The sequence below is a fragment of the Sminthopsis crassicaudata genome, chromosome 2, assembly GCF_048593235.1.
Source record: "Sminthopsis crassicaudata isolate SCR6 chromosome 2, ASM4859323v1, whole genome shotgun sequence".
Lineage (NCBI taxonomy): Eukaryota > Metazoa > Chordata > Mammalia > Dasyuromorphia > Dasyuridae > Sminthopsis > Sminthopsis crassicaudata.
Window position 1 is genome coordinate 169,283,999 of NC_133618.1, and position 12,869 is coordinate 169,296,867.

At 35.3% G+C, this 12,869-nt stretch overlaps 1 long non-coding RNA gene across 1 annotated transcript in view; it reads left to right on the top strand.

Moving 5' to 3' along the window:
- LOC141553313 (uncharacterized) overlaps positions 1-12,562 on the top strand; it is a 33,119-nt gene extending 20,557 nt beyond the window's left edge. The window contains exons 3-4 of the long non-coding RNA XR_012485391.1: positions 5,192-5,411; positions 12,052-12,562. This is a non-coding gene — a long non-coding RNA (uncharacterized LOC141553313). The remainder of the gene's footprint in view (positions 1-5,191; positions 5,412-12,051) is intronic.
- Positions 12,563-12,869: the final 307 nt, after the last annotated feature.

Consider the following 12,869-nt stretch of genomic DNA (forward strand, 5'->3'; position numbering starts at 1 on the left):
AGCAACAATGTATCAGTGTCCCAGTTTTCCCACATTCCCTCCAACATTCCTCACTTCTTTTCCTGTCATCTTAGCCAGTCTGAGAGGTGTGTAGTGGTATCTCAAAAAACAGGCATTCTTTATCCACTTGGTTTTTAATCTCTAATATTTATGTGGTACTTTCAGGCTTGCAAATAATTCCACATACACTATCTTTAATTTTTATAACACTATTATCTCTAGGTTATAAATGAGGAAACAAAGTCTGTGATGATGATGAGTAAAATGAAAAACTGGTATTTAAATTGGTATTTAAATTAAGAACTTTCTGACTCCATATCTTACTACCTTTGCTCTATGTCAAACTTCTTTCTTAGCCTAGAGTAATTCTTTAAAGTGAATTTTATATATCATTATATATCATTATTTATATATCATTGAGGCTTTGTAAAATTCTGGGACTTGATACTGTAAATACAATTTCATCTGCAAACATTTAGAGTGTCTCATCCTCTATAGAGACTATTTGAATTTATCATCTTACAAACTGAAATAGAAATAAAAGGAGAAAGAATTAAGAAGAAAGGCTTGGCTGATTTTCCTAGAGGTTTAAATAATTCTATTTCCAAGAGTAGCAAGACCATCAATGATGGGTCTGCTGATTAAGTATGCTTTAGATTTACTCTAGAATTGAAAACTTCCATGAAACAACCACTCAATATAAGAGTTCAAAGCAATCACAGCATCTTAAGACTTAATATTTTCAAAAGGTCTCTATTTCCTAGCCCTAGTTTAAATTCAAAACTCATATCAATATTTGATTTCAAGGTTCAGACTCCATTTTGGGGCACCAAATCAATCTTTTATGGTCAAACAAAATTTAGGAATGCCAATTTTACAATTAGTTAATGAGGAAATAAAACAGAAAAGGACCAGAAAATATACCTTCTCTTCTCCTTTCGCCTTGTCTATAAGCTATTTACCCTTCAAAATTCATCTTGCCTCCTTTTGTCCATTTATTTGACAAACATTGATTAAACCCTTTTTCTCCTTGATGAAAAATTTCCATCACAACTCATGATTGCTGCTCTGAGTTCAGTGCTCCTGTAGAATTTATTGTTTATACAAATGGTTTCCAAAGGAGGAGCCAAGGAATTCCACAATAATAGCAATTGAGGATAAGATTTGTCTTCAATACAATCATCCTTACACAAGTCTTTCTAAGTTTTCTGATTAACATATCTATTTTTCAAGCTTCCATTTTCCTTCCTGCTGAACTGAGGTTTTTCTTTGACAGTAATCAGTGAATTTGATCCTTTATTACACTGTTGCCTGTATTCAGAAATTCAGTATTTCCTAAATTATCATATTTAGGCTTTTGTTTGTTGTTGTTTTAATTTGTCATATTCTACTGGGAAATCTGAGGTCTTTCTCTGTGTACCTTATTTTCAAGATCAGTCACTTTACTTGTGTAAAATTCATACATTTTTTTCAATCTTTTTTTTTTTTTTTTTTTTTTTTTTTTTTTTTTTTGGAGGCTGGGGGTTAAGTGATTTGCCCAGGGTCACACAGCTAGGAAGGATTTTTTTTTTTTTCAATCTTTATATCTTTTCCTTTTCTTCTTACATGCTTCTTTCTCCCTTTCTCTTTATTTTTGACTTTGGAATCTTTCAATGTGTTTTGCATAGTCTCTACTATGTTGGAAGGAGTCTGCATTCTGAGTTCTTAATTGTCTGTTGTTTGTCTTTATTAACTCTTCTTTGATTGCTTTTATTTCTGAACAAATTTCTGTGGAATCATTTGGGAGATTCAAACTGGCTTACCTTGTTTATTCCATTATGTCTAGGGAGTCTGTGGAATTTCATTTTCATTTGGGGATCTTTGGGTCATTTTCTTCCATAGTATTCAATACATTCAATATGTCATGGACTTTTTTTGTTTTGATTTTATTTTTCCCTCCCCTCTTCCTCCTCCCCCCCTACCTTTCTGTAAACCTTTCAGTATTGGTTTATCTGCTTGGAAGCTAGGCTTTTTACCTAGTCTTTCTTTCTTAGATTTTCAGTTTATGGGGTTTTGTTTGTTTATTTGTTTTCCTGGTGACTTGTCTGATTTTTTTCCCTTCCAATTTTTGACCAGTCACTGTTCTTAATGCTGCATCATGGAATTTTCCTTTGATCCAAAGGAGTCCTGAGACACCTAGGACTGAGGGCTGTGACGTCCTACTCATAGTAAATTCCATAGATTCTGTAGCAATTCAGCTACATTTCCTTCCAGTTCTTTTTCTTTTAGTCAGAGCAGCTCATTTTCACCTAGACAGCTATACATGTATGACATCTTCAATTAGCAGGTTACTTTTCCCCTTCTGACATCTTGAAGTCCCTTATTTTCATGTAATTGGGTAGAATCAATAGCTTCTACCACCTATGGAGTGTGACAGGTTATAGGATGGACCATTGCTGTGGGGTAACCAAAAAGGGGTTCCCACAGTTGAATATTTAAGTCAATGCTAATGGTGCTAGTAATATCCAGTACACAGATTAAGCTAGGAATATGTCAGTTTGTGGGAGCATTAAATATTTAAAATTTAAGGCTTTTATTTTGGGTAGTATTTTTGTCTCAGTACTACTGATTTGAAAACTACTTCCTTTTCAATTTTTAAGGGTTTGTTTGTTTGCTTTTTTTTATTTATTTATTTTTACTTTTTGTTGGAGAGGTCTGGAGAAAGTGATTATTGTACCACCTGGTAATGTGATCATGGTGATCTTACTACCATAGGACACTACCTTCTTTCAACCCAAAGAATTGATTGATGAGCTGCTATGGGCCATAACTCTTAACTTGAAACAAAGGATTCTTACAAGGTACTAAGTCAGTGGAATTGATAGAGACAATAGTTATCTAATTTAGCATGGTTCAGTATGATTGATTTTATCTTACAAGGAGATGTTATGGGCCAGAACTTGAAACAAGGTACTAAGTGAAATTGAGGAGACAATGGTTAAATCTAGTTTAATCCTAAAATAAATAATGGTTTCCTAGTGATATAATGATTGGTTTGTATTCAGTGTGTAGCACATATGCTAGAAATTTCAACCAGAGAGATTCAGAGACAAGCAGACAGAAGGCTAGAGGCTGAAGGCTGGAGCACAAATCCTTGGTCTCAGACAGATTCATCCCATCTCACCCCATCTTGATGGCAGGCTCTCCTCCTAATCTTCTCCACTGAAACCAAGACTCAGTAAGGCTTCCAGAAAACTAGCTGAGCCCCAAGTGAAGGAGATAAGACTTTGAAAGAGATAATAAAGGATTTGGACTTTAACCCTCGGCTACTAGTGTGGTGATTACTGAACTGAAACGAAGGCTGCTCCCAAAGATCCCAAGAAAACCTTAACAGAGAACATTACATTTTAGAGAGAACATTACAATGAGCAACTAGGGAAATTCCAAACATCAACCAACCACAGGTAGTAAAAATAGATTTTGGGTTAGAGGGCTTCCCAAAATCTTTTAAATTATATCACAACCAAATTTTTGCTTGCTGAAATTCTCAGAAATTATTCCATAGAATTTTTTCTTCCAACATTAATTATATTGTAAAGCTTTCTCATTGATGAGAAAATTCATGCATAAGACAACTACATTAATATAAAAATTGAGAGGAAAATCTAAAAAAGCCTTGAATGAAATAATAGGCATTTTTACAGGGCTTTAAGATTTGCAAAGGCTGAAGTTAGAATTTATACGACACAGCCAGAGATACAAATTGAGACACAAAATATGTGAGCAAATAAAAAATATGACTTTTTGATGCTAACTAGGTAGGACTAACAAATAAATCAATCATTTGCATTTTATAAGCACTTTTATGTTCCAAGCATAGGTCTACATGCTGATAGTTTTTTAAACTGACATTTACATAGCATTTTCAAGTTTGCAAACTGTTTTTCTATAAGTCATCTCATTTGAGATTTATAATACCTCTTGTGAGTAAAGTCTTGGTATTATTAGACCTATTTTACAGATGTGTAAATGGAGTCATAGAGATATGATGGGACTTGCCCATGGACACATTTAAATGTGAAAATATAAAAAGTAGTATTTGAACTCTGCCTTCAAATCCTTTATTTTTATTATATCAAGGTCATCATACTGCTTCTCTAAATGAAACTGATATTCAAAATGCAAAAAGATATGTGTCAAGTATATTTCAAAAAGTCTAAAGGGTTAGAATTTAGAAACAGAACAATGTTCATTTACAACATGAATAAATTGAATAAGATATTCTATGTTGGGCTCAAAACATCATTGGCATTTATTACATTATTAGTAATAACAATTAATAATGCTGTACAGAAAGTACAGCTAGAAGGTTCTATATTTTTAGCACTGTGAACAATCAGCTGATAACATAGAAGGCCCTAAATGGCACACCATAACAATTTGTTTTCTATTCATTTCTGGGCAAATGGAATTGTTAAAGCATGTAGGAAACATAGCGTTTGGTAAACCTAAGCTTTTATTTTCATATGTTCCATTGTTACTTATATTTTTATAGCCTGCTAGTAGCAAAGGGTCACATTTCCCCAAAGATATATTCCTTATTATCTCTCACTGCTATCTGAGGTCATTTCATGTCTGTGCCAGGGTAGACCAAAATATAAGGGAGGATAGGAAGTTTTTGTTTGACATTGTACTGCTTGACTATGTCTGGAGCCAGAACCCATTTGGACCAATCTCATCTGGGTCCTATCTTTCTTACTCATCTGCCAAAAATGAGTAAATAAACATTGTCCTGAAAGCTGGCTGAGCTGTCAGTCTGATTAGGCTTGAAAATGTCCCTAAGCACTGTGAATCCCAGATCTTTACCTAGAGGTCTTATTGCTTTTGTGCCTAGGGTGATTCCAGGATAGACAGTACATTTTGTGTTGGTTGCACAGAAATCTGGGGTCAGGTCTCTGCGTCAACACTAATCCTTCCTGTTTTTTATCAGCCAGTTTGACATTTGATTTGTGTCTAATTTCTCTCTCAACTGAAGGTCAAATAAATATTGCAGTTAGAAAATAAAAAATTTGCCCCATTTCCAAAATGAATTTAGCTTTTCTCTCTGTGGGAACTCAGTACAAGTGTAAGAACTCCCAAATCAAAAGTTTTCTGTTTGTAAAATAGCCCCCAAATTATGGCATGTTAATAATTTAATTTCTCTCTTTTGCAGAGAGAAGAATTTTGAAGATCTCAACAACTGTATGTGTAGAAAAACTGGTTGAAAGAGGAGATAGCTTTATATAAGTAGAAAACATACTCATAATCTTTTAAAAGGAGAAGTTATTACCTTAGCACTATAGAATTTGAAGCTGAAAGAGATATTACAGGTCAGCTAATCCTGAAGTTTGCAGATTGAAAAATCAAGGCCCAGAAAGCAAAAGCTGCCCAAGGTTACATAGTAAAGAATACAATTGGAATTTGAATGGAAGTCCTCAGACTACTTCTGTTTCTTCTCCCTCTATTTTATATTCTCAAAAGAGCTTCAGGATCACTGCAGTCAGTGCTCCTTGGAAGGAAAGCTATGGTAAATCTGAACAGCATACTAGGAAGTAGAGACATAATTTTGTCAACAGAAGTCCATATAATCAGAGATATTTTTTTTCCAGTACTAATATGTGGCTTTGAGAGTTGGATTATAAGGAAAGCTGAACACCATAGAATCAATTTTTTTCAATTTGCAGTGCTGGAGACTTCTGAGAGCCCTGTGAACATCAAGGAAGACAAATCAATCAATACTTAGAGGAATTATTCCAGGATATTCCCTGGAAAGACAAATAGTTGAAACTTAAATATTTTGGCCACATAAGGAGAAAACTCTGACATTAGGACAGATTGAAAGCCAAAGGAAAAAAGAATAGCAGAAGATGAAATAGTTAAATAATATTATGGAAGCAGTCATAGTGTAATCAAATGAGATAGTGTATATAAAGTATTTTCTATCTCTTAAACTGCTATGTAAATATCGGCTACTATTCTTTTAGGATAGCTAGGTGGTCCAGTGGAAAAAGTGCCGGACTTAGAGCAAGAAGACCTGAGTCAAATATAGTTTTAGGTACTTACTAGCTGTGTGACCTTAGGCAATTCACTTAACCCTATTTGCCTTGGTTTTCTTATCTGCAAAATGAACTAGAGAAGGAAATGGCAAAGCACTACAGTATTTTTGCCAAGAAAATGAAAAAAAAAAAAAAAAAAAAGACAGAGTTAGACATGACTGAAAACAGCTAACATCAATTATTCTTTTAATATTAGGGTATGAGATGCATTGTGGGTAGAAAACCAGCTTCAAAACCAGGAAGACCTGAGTTCAAATTGCACAGATGATACTATATGACTAAACAATTCACTCAGTGCTCTAGGCAACTCTCTGTGGGAAGAAGGTTATTCAAGCAGTTCCCTACATGAATTTTTGCAGTGGGAGGTGGGGGTGGAATGGAAAAGTGCTATAGCCTACTTAGAACCAGAAGGTATCTTAAATTGCCTTTTATTTCTACAAGTTTTGATATTTCTTTCTTTCTTTCTTTCTTTCTTTCTTTCTTTCTTTCTTTCTTTCTTTCTTTCTTTCTTTCTTTCTTTCTTTCTTTCTTTCTTTCTTTCTTTCTTTCTTTCTTCCTTCCTTCCTTCCTTCCTTCCTTCCTTCCTTCCTTCCTTCCTTCCTTCCTTCCTTCCTTCCTTCCTTCCTTCCTTCCTTCCTTCCTTCCTTCCTTCCTTCCTTCCTTCCTTCCTTCCTTTCTTTCTTTCTTTCTTTCTTTCTTTCTTTCTTTCTTTCTTTCTTTCTTTCTTTCTTTCTTTCTTTCTTTCTTTCTTTCTTTCTTTCTTTCTCTTTCTTTCTTTTTTTTCCCCCTGAGGCAAATAGAGTTAAGTGACTTGCCCAGGGTCACAAAGCTAGGAAATGTAAAATGTCTAAGGCCAAATTTGAACTCAGATCCTTCTGACTTCAGGATTAGCACTCTATCCAATGTGCCATCTAGCTGCCCCATGTTTTGATATTTCTGAAAAAAAAAATAAAGAGCCTGAAAAATAGATAGGGTTGAACTGGTAAAGTGTGTATGTGTGTGTGTTTGTGTGTGTGTGTGTGTGTGTGTGTGTGTGTGTGTGTGTGTGTGTGTGTGTGTGTGAGAGAGAGAGAGAGAGAGAGAGAGAGAGAGAGAGAGAGAGAGAAAGAGAGAGAGAGAGAGAAAAGACAGAGACAGACAGAGATAGAAACAGAGAAACACAGAGAGACAAAGAGACAGAGGAAAAGAGAGAGAGACAGAGACACAGAGAGAGACATAGAGACAGAGACACAGAGACAGAGAAGCTTGGGACCTTAGAAAACACTATGTGATTTCCCAAATTTGGCCTTATGTCCCAAATCTGCTTTCTATTATCAGTCTGGGCTATATTCATCATCCATTTGCAGGGCCAGTCTGAGATATATTGACCAAGAAACTAACTTGGCAGGCTGTCTATCTAATTGCCTTACATGATCTGAACAAGATCTTTTCCATTCATTTTTGTTGTTGTTGTTTGTTTTGTTTTTCCCCAGAGTGGATAGCTAGGTTGATCTTTTAATTCTCATTGAGAACACAATGTTTATCCTGAATCTTCTATTATTTGTCTTAATATTTTTGCCATCTTCTTTTTCTTGATAAAAATATGCATTTTATTTCATTAGCAGTCTTCTTACTTTTACAGGCATGACTGAGATAATTTAGGACTTAAAATCACAAAGAATGTATTCTAATAGACATTTACTGAGCACCTATTATATGCCAGATATTGTACTAGATTCTTAGGATACCAAAATAAATATGAAAAGAATTTCTGACTTCAAGAAGCTTATATTACTGCGGGAAATAGTGTTACACATATAGAGATGGGACTAGAGAATAGATCTGTGATCTCATTTTAACAGAGAACTCCTTAGCTAAGAAAACTGTCACTATTAATGCAGGGCAGCCCATTCTCTATAATTTGAGTTTTAAAGAATTATACAGAGGGTTTGGATGTTTGGTATCTCCTTGGAATCATATAGCAAGTATAGACCAGAGCTGGGGAAATTAACCCAGAACATCTAATTTTCTTTGGGGCCAGGTCATTAGCCTTAGAATAAATTGCCTCTCATCCACACATACAAGTATACAAAATAAATACAGAATATTGGAAGTGGGGGAGAGATTAGCATCAACTAGAAGGAAATTAAGAGAGGATTCTCCTAAGAGATGTAGCTGGAACTGAGTTTTGAAGGATTCAAGAACCGGAGGTAAAGAAGGAGATCATATCAGGTCTATTCTCTTTAGTAAGCCTAGAGCTATTCTCTTTTTTATTTTTATTTATTTATTTATTTTTGAGGCTGGGGTTAAGTGACTTGCCCAGAGTCACACAACTAGGAAGTGTTAAGTGTCTGAGACCAGATTTGAACTCAGATCCTCCTGAATTCAGGGCTGGTGCTCTATCTACTGCACCACCTAGCTGCCCCCCTATTCTCTTTAACAAAGCAAATTGCTATTATCCACAAAGCAAGATTTCTTTCTGTCCTTGTTTTTGTTTCTATTTTCTTATTTCAGTTTCTTCTGCTCTTGCCCAAACTGTTCCTTTTTGTTTCTTTCCATGTCTCTCTTGGTCTCAAAGTATGTGGGGCCAGGAATCAGGTGCCAACCAAACTGCAGAAGATTGTCTCAGATTATGACTCCTTGGACAAAGATTCTTCGATTTTCACTCTGTTCAGGGTTAAGTTACACTATTTGAAAGTAAAACATTATTTGATTGGCTACATGGAGCCCTAATCCTGGTAGAAGATCTAGATTTATTGTCAAAGATACTATGCTCTTTCAAATGCTGTACCCAAATATTGCTGGCCTTCTCAAATGGTGAAGAAGGGGCAGAAGGAAAAGAGTAAATTTGAAACTCAATTTTTAAAAAAATGGTATTCCCATTGGGGAGTTTTAATTAGTGAACAATAGGTTGCATCCCACTAAATAATGGTCAATTTTACTTGAGAGAGAGAGAAAAATATTTAAGAAAGCTTAGCAAATGCATGTATTTGAGGGAAATATCTATCTTAGTGAAAACAGGCAAATCTTGCCAAAATCAAATTCTGTAAAATAACACTTAAGTTAGGAAACATACACAAACATTCCTGTAAATAAAATGGAAAAAGCTGATCTCTGTTCAGATAAGTTGAGATCCTTTGATTCAAATGGAGTGATAGAATATTCTGAGCTCCAAACCATACAAGAGAAATGGAAAAAATGAAAAAAAGAGATAGAAAGGAGAGAGTGAGAGAGAGAAAGAGAAAGAGTGAGAGAGAGAGAGAAAACAGTGACAAAACGGAGACAGAAAAACAAAGACTAAAATAGAAAGAGATAGAGATAGACACAAAAACATATACAATATAAACATAGACTATGTCTGATTATCAGATATGCATTGATGATAACTGTTGTCCCTCCCATCAGGAAGAGAAGGCACCCAGCTGCTGCTTTGGCTCTGTTCAATAGGAAAGGAACAAAGAGAATGAACAGAAGACCTGTGCCTCTATAAGTCCTTTAATTATCTCTAGTCTAGTCAGATCATATGTAATTAGTATCTTTCTTGCTACAGTCCTATACCTTTTCCCCTAACCAATCTGAAACACTAAAGTTGACATTACACCGTTCTAAACTCCATGCCAGATTTGAAGGCAATTGAAGCTATTATCACTGTTTTAGAGCAGAAAACAGTTTTGCAACAATAGCTGCCTCAATTCATACATATTAATGTAAATTCATTTCATTTCCCTAAAATCTATTATTCTACCAAGAGATAAACAAAATGAGTCATTTTGCCTTCCCTTCCCCCTAAATTAAAATAATTTTAAAAACAGGGGTTTTTGTTTAGTCATATCTGACTCTTCATGACCCTTTTTGGGGTTTTCTTGGCAAAGATATTGGAATGGTTTGTCATTTTCTTCTCTAGTTCATTTTATAGATGGGAAAACTGAGGCAAACAGGGTTAACTGGCTTATCCAGGATCACACAGCTAGTAAGTAAGTATCTGAGGCCAGATATGAATTTAGGTCTTCCTGGCTCCAGGCCCTAGAAACACTGGACCAGTTAGAAACTACTGAAATCTTAATAGAATAGCACAATATTATCAAGAATTGTTAAATAGACAGACTCAAAACAAAACTTTGAAGGTCCTTGGTCATTTTCTAATGCAAGTATCTATAATAACCAGAAAGTCAAAAATAGGTAGGGATATGGAGAACTTGATATTAAAAGATTATAGGGTGATGGCTCTAAAGGATAAAACACCCATGATTGTGGAAGAGAACTTAGAGGCCAGAGATTATTTATTTCAATCCCTTCATTTTACAAATGAGGAAACTGAGGTCTAAGGAGGTTAAAGATCTTGTTTCTAAGGACCCACAAGTAATGAATGGTGGAGATTAAATTTAAACCTCTGGTTCTACCTCGAATAATTGTTGAAGAGATAAAGTAAAATTAAGATCCTTAGCTTTAACAAAGAATTCTGTTTTCTACTCTCATCATGCATATTCAAGCAATAAGCATTTCAGGGAAAACTAGCACTTCTGGAGTGAGGATTTGTGAAATCCTTTTCTAGGCTACTCTTTTACCTGTGGTGTCTACCTGTCATTCAACTTGCACCTCCAAGAAGCTGTAGCATGTGCAGCTGCCACACCCCAGTAAAACCATCTGGGCAAATGAGCTAAACCAGATTGAGAGTAACTGATAGACTTCAAACCATTCGTAGAGTTGGTGAACATCTATCTCAAATATGTGAAGACTGCCCCTAGCAGAATGGGCAAATGAGAACAATTTCTTTCAATAGCCATGAAGGTACCCAAAGCAGATACTTTGGAGCAGTTAGGGTTTGGACAGATATTGACTACACCAAGGTCATCCATTACATTGCAGCCATCAATTGTCTTGACTTTTGTGTTGCCTCTTCAATGACTGTAGAGGAGAAAGTAAGGCTGATGACTTTTTACAATTCTGTCTCACTCAAATCTAATTGATGTGCAAGTCAAGACATTGTCCTGTGATATCACTGGTCCTCTTCAAAAATGAAGGATGTATAACAAAAGTAAATATTTATTGGATTGGAAGGAACTTAGAGACTTTCTAGCATAAATTGTATCCACAAGGGATCTGTACTAATAAATATTGGAGAAAGGAGGGAAGAAGGAAAAAGAAAGGAGGGAAAGAAGGAAGGAGGAAGAAAAGAAGAAAGGATGGAGGAAGGGAAAGAAGGAAGGCAAACACACACATATAGATTTATATATTTTAACATGGCTTTTTGTATATTATATTATGAGCTCTGTGAAAGCCGGAATTGTCTCTTTCCTTTCTCTGTATCCCTAGGGTTTAGCACAGTGGCTGCCATATTTATTGAAGTTGTTCAGTCATTCAGCTAAGTCTAGCTTTTTGTGACTATGGATAGTACTAGCTATGATGTCTTGCTGGCAAGAAATGGTTTGCCATTTCTTTCTCCAGTGGATTAAGGCAAATAGAAGTAAAGTGACTTGTCCAGGATCATACTGCCAGTAAGTGCCTGGGAACAGATTTAAAATCAGGTCTTCCTAAATCCAAGCCCAGTGTTCCATCTATTGTATCATTTAGTTGCCTGGCATCTAGTTGATACTTAATAAATGCTTGTTGACTTGACTTGACTCTAGGAATCTTGAAAAGATGACATATTAACTCTCCATAACACTTCAAAATTTGGAAAAACAGTAAAACTATAACTTTATCAGTTTGACTATTCCTTTTGCTGATACGGTGGATTTTAATTTCTCTCCCAATAGGTCAATTGTGGTGTTTTTTGTGGGTGAAAAGTTCATTCTTATATGGCTGACATGGCAGTGAGCTTTACCAAACTTAGGCCAGTTATTGACCCATATATATATATATTCCCCAATATGTGCTTCTGACAACCAAGAACCAAAATTTCTTAAGGTGATATCCCAGAAAGTAACTTGCTCTTCATTTTAGGGATCTTCTGAATGTAGGCTAACTCCACTTAACTCTATTGCTCTCTTCCTTTCAGACCTCAGAAGAGTTTTGTTATGGCTCTGTGATAAAGATCAGCATCTATTGAAAGACAAGGCCAGACCAAAGCATACTGAACTGCATTATGGTACAGTGTGAAAAGAAATGCCTATCAAGGGGGTTCCAGCCCTAGTCAAGAAATCTACTTTTTCCATTTTCCAAGAAGGAAAGGGATTTTTATTAGTGTTTTTTGTTTGTTTTTGTTTGTTTGTTTGTTTGTTTTTAAGAATCCAAATTCAAAGAAGCCAAATACTTCTCTCTCATTTACTGAGGAATAATATAGCCAAGAAGGATATAAAGTACATACATCCTACAAAGGACTCTAGAATCATACGGGCAATGAAAGCCAGAGACTGTCTCCATATATGCCTAGGAGCTTCATCCATTGCTCGATATAGTACATTGCAGTGAAAAATACCAAGAATTGTAATCAAAAGTTATAGATGATGCAAATTCTTCAATGACAGCTCATAGTCATAGTATTACACTTCTGTGATTTACAAAATACAATTCCCATGGCAATTCTATGAAATAAATGTGGTGCAATGAATATAATCCTATTTACAGACAAGGAAACTGGAGGGCTCGGAGAGAGAGACAAAGAGATAAAAAAAAGGACAGAGAGAGAGGTGGAGGAAGGAAGGAAGAAAGTGAAGGAAAGAAGAAAGGATAGTTTATTCCTCAATTCTTTTTTGAGGTCATAACATATAGGATTTAGACAAAATATTTATCTGATTGGTCTCATGTAGGCAATTTGAGATGAGTATCAGCAAATAAGTCAATCTAACTTGAGGAACCAAAAACTTAAGTTTTGGG